Consider the following 8804-nt stretch of genomic DNA (forward strand, 5'->3'; position numbering starts at 1 on the left):
GCAGGGAGCAGTTCTGCCTTAGATAAAAATGTCTTCAAAGTCTGTCTCAGAATACATGACTGAGTTTTTGGAGACTTCTTTCAGCATCTTGCAGTCTGCATTCAGGGTGAACTTTGACAGCAGTTGGTATTCTTCACTAGATTTTATTATATTTCACAAAAAAACTACCTAACTTAATTTCTGTGATTGTATTTAGTAAATGTATTGACAGAATCAAAGATTGTACTAATTTTCTTATTACATTTTCTGCTCTTCTATCTCCCATTCCTTGTTAATTCACAAAGCAGCTACATCCATTGTTCAATGGTAGGTCATTTAAGATTCTCATTGACTCCTGCTTCCTGGGTCTTCTTGTACTCAGATTCTGTGTTATAAAGTCTCCCTTAGATAATCCAAAAAGTCGTTTAAAAGCAATTTACTATGCTTTCAAACTTTTGATTTTGACAGAGTCGAGGAACAGCGTGAACTGCCCACATCAAGATTTCAGGCAATCCTGGCCACAATAGAAGCACGGTCCAGAAACAGAGTGGGAGGGAGAGAAAAAAAAGACTAGTGTGGAAAAGTAACTGCTAGCTTTTTGTTGTAGGAATACAAAACAGGGTGAGAACAGAGAGAGAGGGCTTTAGAAGGCTTTATCTCCCCCAAAGCCAAATCAAGACTGAAAGGATTACCTACAAAACAAACAGGCAAACACAGTCAAAAGTGTCGCATTCTGATAGACTTGACAAGGCCGCGGAAATATGACAAACAAATCACAAGTTTAACAATTTAAATGCCTTTGTATATGAGCGAAGAATACATTTGTGTAAATTACTGGTCTGGTCATTGCGACTTCTGCATCAGTTCCCTCTCAGGCAGTTTTGTGACATAATAAACTCGTGTGATGTGTTTTCATCCCATCCCCTGCTGGTTGCGCTGAATGCATGATGCAACATTTAGTCAAGACTTTTCCTTCGGCAGTATTTGTGGCTCTGTTCTGTCAACATTCTCCTCCCCAGTGTCTGGCTTGACATGAAGCATTCTATTCATCTTTCGTTCTTAACCTTGCGGGTGCGAGAAGCAACGTGAAAGTCAAGACTGAGCTACACTTGGAGTGTATGGGTACTTATACTTTTAATGGTTGGCAGTGAAGTGCTTGGTTTGTGTAGGAATTCATAAGCATCCGAAACTTCACCTCGGGGTTAAGCTCACAAACTGACTACTGAACATTGCCATTTAGCCTAGCAGGATGTTCATGTCTGGAAGTAGCAAAGCACACCCAGACCATTGCGTGTAGACAGTTGTTAGCATGTAGAAAGCTGTAAGCGTGTATAAAGCTGTTAGCGTGTACACAGTTGTTAGCGTTTGGCGTTCAGACAGTTGTTAGTGAGTAGAAAGCTGTTAGCATGTAAAACGTTGTTAGTGTGTAGGAAGTTGTTGACGTGTAGACAGTTGTAATGTTTAGCCAGTTAGCATTTAGACACAACCATTTAGAGAGCTGTTAGCATGTATAGCCTACATGCTAGCAACTGTCTACATATTTTTCTTTTAATAAAAAGAAAATCTGTTCTCATTAAAGGACACGAGTGAACATATTTAAATTGTTGGAGTAATTGTGATCCATCAATTGATGAAACTAAACCGGCCAACCTCTCAGTGAATCTTATTAGATCCTCTTTTTTGTGTGTGCAAATCAGCGCCCCTCTGCAGTGGCTGTGCCTTTCAGTGTGACAATTACCTCACATAATCTCCCACGGCCCTCCACAGCCACACATGAATTCATTCACCCATCTATTTATTCACAGCCTACAGGCTGAGACAGAAACCAGCGTCTCCAGCCAACTGCAACCTCTGCAGCTGGAGGCTCAAACCAAATCAGAGGCTGGAGGATACTCGAAACAAGAAAGCAGTAAATGTTGATAAATCCTTCCCCTGTGAAAACCAACAGCATGAGTGCAAGATTTACAGGTGGCTATTACTTTTGTTTAGAAAATATGGCTGGGAGTTTTTGGACAAGCTTTGCATTATAATAAAAGCAATAAATGAAACAGAAGACATTGAGGAAGTCGATAAAACAGTAAAGTGGACATGAGGAAGACGTTGTTTGAAAGGGCGTGGAAGTGTGACACTTTAGCACACGGAAAATCTGGTTTTGTTTTTCACTGCTATAAATAATGATAAAGAAAAGGAGGAAATGCAGAGAAAAGGTGACACACGGTCTGTGTTGCGGGGAGGTGAGCGTGGGCTGATGGGTCAACAAGATGTAAAACTGAATGAATGAGGATGAAAACTAACCATGACGTCAATATTAACCATGGATTCGCTATTACCAATAAATAAATGTTCTGAAATATTACCTGTTTGCTCTGATCTAATGCATTTAAGTTCAATTTTCTTTTTCCAAATCAAAAAATTTGAAGTAGAACGCCAATTGGAATGTCGAAGGGTCCTCTTCAGCTGTAATAAACTATCCCTCGCGGACAAGACGAGATGCTATAGCTTAATTTTTTTGGAAACCTGATAATATTGTTGTCCTATTCTGCGATGGTTCTTTTGGAATATTGTTACTTATTTCCGCAAAGAAAACCAGGCCATTTCCACACTGATTCCTGATGATGGAGGCTTTCAGGATCAGGGCAGATGGCTCTTATTACCTCAAGTACAGGAAGTGCACAAGTGTATATAGTAGATGAGGGCCAAAATCTAGACTGTCTAAAGGTAATAATGTGGTATAATAATAATAATAATGCTCCCTTTTGTTTTTGCTCCCTTCTCGTCTGCATACAGTTTCATGTAAATTTGGCTGCTATTGGGTGGTTTTGTTGTGAATTTGTTTTTCCAGAGCCTTGTTTTCTCGGGCTTGTTAAGCTCCTGCAGAGCCTTGGAGAACATTAAAGACATTATAAAACTGTTTTCAAAGGCCAATTAGCAGTTCCTGGGACTTGGTGGAGTGATCCTTCTTGTGTTAAAAAGCTTTCATTCTTGACAAGCTACTTGGTTTTCTCACATATTCCTTCCCTTTAGCGCAGAGGCACTCTGAATTATTTCTTAATTATCTTGGGCTCCTTTATGGGCACAGTTTCACACCTAATTATATAAAAACTGGGAAATTTAAAGCATACGTTACTTCAGTTTTTATTAGATAAGTCAGCCAGACAAGTCATTTTAAAAAATAACATTCTAATTAGGAACTTTTTTATTATTTTTTACATTTTATATATATATGTATATATATATAGTTGAACTGTTAAGGAATAATTCAAACCGTAACTTATAGTGTTATTATTAGAGAATGTCCAGACAGTTGGGATTATGATCCTAAAGTGATGCAGCTGCAACAAGTCTGACAAGATTGACGTAAGTCCAACTGAGCATTGCTTTTTTTTCTTCTTCTTTTTTTTTTTTTATATCTCTGTAATTTGGAAATGTTTTTTTTTTTTTTGCAGTCACTTAAATGGAAGCTGTTGCTTTTTTTTTCTACCACTGTCTTATGTTTTCATTGATTGTCTAAGAAGAAGAATCAATACAAACTGATTTTAAAACAAGCATTTTATGATAGTTAGTGCTGGGCTCTCAAAAAGGACTAGCATCTGTGGCTAACTGTTAGCAACAAAGCTGTAGCGACAACAAAGCTGAAGACACATGTATTTAGAATTGTTTTTAGTACATTGTAGTATTTTGTCATGTATATGTTTCGACTAATATTTCATTGTGATTTAGTTTCTTTGCTCGTTTTTATCCCTGGACTAAAACGACTAAAACAATGTGCAGTACTTACTGTTGTAAAGTGCTACATAAATAAAATTAGATTGATTGATTTCATTGACCAAATACATAAAACATGGATATTTTCGTAGCCTGTACCTGTCCAGAATAAATAGCACAACGTAATTTATGGACATTTTAGACAAAGATTAGAAAATTCAACAATAACAATTCCATCCTGCTAAAACAAAAGAAGAACTACCAAACAAGGCATGGATAACTCATTTGACGGCTGCGTTGTTGCACACTTACACACTGTGACTTGTCGGTGAGGCATCAGATGTGCTCAGATGACCGTTTTCCTCCATCACTGGCAGCGATCTGTTTGACAACAATCACCCATGTAGCACGCCAGCAAATGCATAAGGACGCATTCACAGCCAGAGGACTTGTGAATAGTCGGCTGAGACTGAAACACTGCATGTGTCTTCAAGTGCATAAATCTTTTTTTTTTTTTTTTTTTTTGTACTGTTTTCTGATTTTAAACAGCATCTTGTTTAAATCGACGCAGCCAGGCGGTGTGCTGTTTGTGTCTGGAATTGGCTCTTGTTAAGGGTTTGTGGTCTTCCTCCTAACAGGTTTGTTTTCTTGGATTGTCTTGAATTTTTAAGCTTCACAGAATTTCTGAAAGCCGTCCAGCCACTTAACGACGACGCTCTACTTTGAGCTGGTCTATCACTTAAAATCCCGATAGAATACGTTAACATTTGGGGGAATTAATGTGACAAAAAATACAAGATAATCAGAATAACAAATCTCTTGCAGAGACAGAGTACATCAAAAATAGAGGAACGTAGGAGGAAGCAAGGGAAAGGAAAACGATTATGCAGATGTAACAGAGTGCAAAACAAAGCAGAGTTCAGTGTGTCGTATTGAGGAGAGGAGTCCTCTTACCTTCTGAATTAACAACTGCCAGAGCTTCAGCAGCTTCAGCAAAAAACCCTTTGAGCAAATCCTGAGCTGTCCGAGTTCAAAGGAGTGAGGAGCAGCATATAGATCAGCCTTTATAGAGGCTTGAGGAAGCTGGTGAGTTCTCCTGAAACTAGTAATGATCAATGATTTCCAAACATAAGCACACAAATTAATGAATACCTCACAGTTTCCCTTATTCAGTGTGATTTGTTCCATAAATCCCTTTTACCTTTTAAAATTGTGGAAATTCTGCATGAATAGTGCAAATATTTTCACTAAATAGCATAAAAAAAATACAGTTTACGTAAGGAGAGAGATCCAGTTCAAAATGATTTGTTTCATACTCGCATGCAATCCAATATCCCTGATACGGTTTGATCCAATTATTCAATACCAAATGTCCAGGAACCACAACTAAACCTGAAAGTGAAGGATTGATTTGGGAATAAACATTAAGCTGTGGCACATGCAGTGAGACTGATGAGAGCGCGTTTATTTTTGTGAATGAAGAATATTGCGCTCTTATGCCTTTTGTAGTAAGACCGATGGCGTTAAGAGAAGGGTGGTGCTTCGGGTTCGCATTGATTGTGTGGATTCAGTATCAGTTTAGTTGATATAAAAGATGAACTACAGACCCTCTCTTTTTCTGACTGATTGGCAGTGACTTAAACTAGAAAGCTCCTTAATTAAGAACTGAGAGAATGCCTTTTACTATAAATGGATTCCATTCAACATTTCCTTGCAAAATTAAGGAACACCTTTTACATTAGCAATGCTGAGCTTTTCTGAGAATGGCTAAAAACATCCTGTCCTAAATGCGTTTTCAATTTGTGTAACAGTATCAGAACGGTTGACTTAACAGTTTTAGCCTTAATGTACTTATTAAAAAGGTTTTTTTTAAAAAGGTCCATCAGTTATTGCTCATGTAAAGAATGAGAGGACCTTTTGAGCTACAAAGCCAGGTAGCTGTTTGTACTTTTGTAGGAAACAATCTTACAGAGTTGGTTGAAATGGCATCTGACTATTGGAGACAAATTGAGGGAATTTTTTTTTTTTTTTTTTTTTTTTTTTGGGTTTTGGGGTTTGGAATACTTTCCAAACAGGAACTGGGGCTGCTGATAGAAAGGTAGACCCAGTTCGATTGGGGACCAGAATTGCAACATTTGTTCCATTTTCCATTTCAACTCAGTGATAGTTTCTGCTAACAGGGAGTGACGGTGTGGAAACGGGGCAGATTACGAGGCAGAGGCCTGTCCTCTCCGAAGTCCTCCTCGTTAGGAGACGTGTCAGCAGCTTAGAGGAAAATGTAAAGCGTTCCCCTCACATGTGACGCTGCGCTCAACCCCGCAGACCGGCCTGGGCGCCCTGAAGATCGCCGCTCTAATAGGCGCCGACGCGAACATGGCGGAAATCACAGCGTCGGCCCATGTAGTACGATTTCCAGTTACCATGGTTTCCACCATCACGGCTCTGACTGTCCCCTTTGTAGGCGTCTGTCACACATGAAATGCTCCCAGATGGCCAGCACTGATTTCATTAGCGGAGCTTCTTCTAAGAGGATCCAGGGATCTCTCTCTCGCCTTCTTTTTCTTTTTTTTTTTTCTCCCCACAGGGATTATCTTGTGCGACAGGCCGGCCAGAAACATTTTGACAGATTTCTCCAAGCAGTGTCTCTTATTAGAGATATGCAGAGGGTCTCTGTCCCTTCACCCGTCTAGCAGCTCTCTTCAGCCGTTCCCCTCTTAATCCAGCCAATGTGTGCAAAAAAGAACATATGGCGGCGATTCAGAGCTCCGCAACACTTGCTGACAGTTGCATGAAGCATCAGGCCATCAATCTGCTGCTCCCTGTAGTGCTGCTATGTCTCATAAAGTCCAAAAAATAAAAAATAAAATCATTTCATTTTGTTATTCTACACCCACAAAGGTTTGTTGCTGTTAATTTTACATGTTTTGACCAGGGTAGTCAACTTATTGTGTTTGTCAGTTTCAGTTTCTTTATTATTTATCAGCTGTTACACACCCAACTGCACTGACTGAACAAATTAAAGTTGTTTTTACGTTTGACCAAGCATGCGACGCTGTTGATGTGTTTAAATGTGCAGAGTTATCAAGTATATTTATAGTTCAGTACATTTATGTCTGTGTTTAAAAACAAGAAACGTTCTTAGTCAATTTAGTACTGCTTTTCTGTATCGGATCGGTATCGGACGATACTAAACCTCAGATATCGGCATTGGAAGTAAAAAAAAACAACAACAAAAAACCGTTAATCGGTGCATCCTTAGAACAAATCTGATCAGGTTTTTGAGATCTATAAAAAAGTTTCAATATTTGGCAGGTGTTTACTTTTCTACAGGACAGTAGTGTGTCTCTTACATTTCAGAGTGTGTGTCGTAAAGCTGTCTATCAGATTTACCACATTTACAGAGTGAAACATTTGACAGATTTTCTTTGTGGAACAGCTCAACCTGAGTCAGATTTGAAGAAGAGCCTCCCTCCACACTTCATTAATCTCTTATTTATTTTTCCCTTCTTGATTCTGAACGCTGCCTTCAAATCAATATCCTCTGAGGAAAGAGGAAAAAGTGTACCTCATCCCGATTTCTGAACTAAAGGTCAATTTGTTTACTCAAATCTTGCCTCAATTCTAATTTCTAATTGGATTTGCTCAGGCATGCATTTGAACCACTGCATGTTACAGAAATAAACCTTTTGGTATTTTTTTTTCAAATGTTTCTAAAAACTTTGCTGGAAACTAACTCTTCTTCTTTTTTCTCAGTTTTTGTGTCCTTCACAGTTTGGGGTAAAAAAAAAAAAATAATTGCTTTTTTTGTAGTCGGCAGCAGTTCCTAATTCAAGCTCACATGCTCACTGCACCTTCAGCTGAAGTACATAGTAATTATCCAAAAAAAAAAAAAAAAAAAAAAGGGGGGGGGTTTTGGATTAGGGCTTTAATTGGTGCCTGTCACAGAAATGAATGGAAAAGCTATTTAGTGCCTGGAGGCACACATTATTCTTCACCTCTTTATTTCCCTTCCTGTACATGTTATATATTCTTTAGAAATCAAGCAGTCAAATAACTGGAAATCCTTTATTAATTATTAGCCTCAAACAAACAAAAAAAAGAATCAAATGTAGGAACACTGATTTCTCAAACAAAATCACTTTTTTCCATCCAATTGCAGCTTTTCCATCCATCAAATAGCCTCCACAGCCACTGCATGGAATAATAATTCACCGCACACGCCTGCTGTCCGCGGAGGGTAAACGAACCCGTCTGACGAGTGAAGAAGGTTAAACGTCTGTATCGTTTCAGTGGTTCTTTCGGTGGCATTCTCCGCTGTTCTGTCGAGAAGTAATGAGCTCGCACCACCTCAAACGCGCGCGCCGGCTTTCGTCGAGCGTCCGCCTTTGAAGACAACTCCCGCTTGTCAGTCATCGACGGAGCAAAGCGAAAAGAAAACCTTGGCTGGATAAACGGCGTGGTTCAATGTGAAGTCTCGAAACGGCGCTCTGCTTGGGTTTGAGCTTCGTTCCACGTCGGGGAGCGGAAAAGATCGTTTAAAAAAAAAATGTTTTTTTACACCTTTTGTGCGTCACAATTCAAGTTGGAAATAAACAAATCTGTCAGAGGGTAAAATTCAGAAGCTGCGATGACCTGGTTGCAGCAGTCATCGTCCTTAAAGTGATTACTTTCTCAAACGACTTTTGATTTATTTCTGAACGACAAAATGCTGCTGGTGTTTGTTGTTTAGTAGAAGGTAATTCATGTGTATTGCTCTTTACAATCTCATAAAAAACATGTAATTAAGTCAGGGAGAGAAGCATTTACTCACAGTGAGGCATGGTAGTGGCGGTATCACACGTTTCTTCAGAAAAATCAATCGTTCTAAAACAGTTTGGACCAAAAATCTCCAGTTTTCCGCCTGAAAGTTCAATTTATTTTTCAAATCTACACTTCAGATAGATGTCAAGAGGATAGTAAAAAAAAAAAAAAAAAAACATTTTAAAAAATGGCATTGTTACTTTTATATCTACTGCATGTGTGAATGTGTTCAAAAATATTTCTATCAGATCTACTGGGGACTGGTTAAATGGGATTTTTTTTTTTTTTTTTTTTTTTTTTGTTTCACTTTTTTTTTTTTA

General features: G+C 38.6%; 1 protein-coding gene across 3 annotated transcripts in view; it reads left to right on the forward strand.

Annotated features, from left to right (window-relative positions):
• The window catches only part of xirp2a (xin actin binding repeat containing 2a), a 71211-nt gene that overhangs the window by 21316 nt on the left and 41091 nt on the right, over positions 1–8804 (forward strand). For 2 of the 3 annotated variants that reach the window (XM_015059604.1, XM_015059613.1), the window contains exon 1: positions 3221–3336. The exons of the other annotated variant lie outside the window; for it this stretch is intronic. The gene's annotated coding sequence lies outside the window, so the exon portion shown is untranslated. Of the gene's footprint in view, positions 1–3220; positions 3337–8804 lie in introns of those variants that run through there. 3 annotated transcript variants of the gene reach the window in all.

This window comes from Poecilia latipinna, unplaced genomic scaffold, assembly GCF_001443285.1.
Source record: "Poecilia latipinna isolate Pla-1442-1.1 unplaced genomic scaffold, P_latipinna-1.0 Scaffold65, whole genome shotgun sequence".
NCBI classification, from domain to species: domain Eukaryota; kingdom Metazoa; phylum Chordata; class Actinopteri; order Cyprinodontiformes; family Poeciliidae; genus Poecilia; species Poecilia latipinna.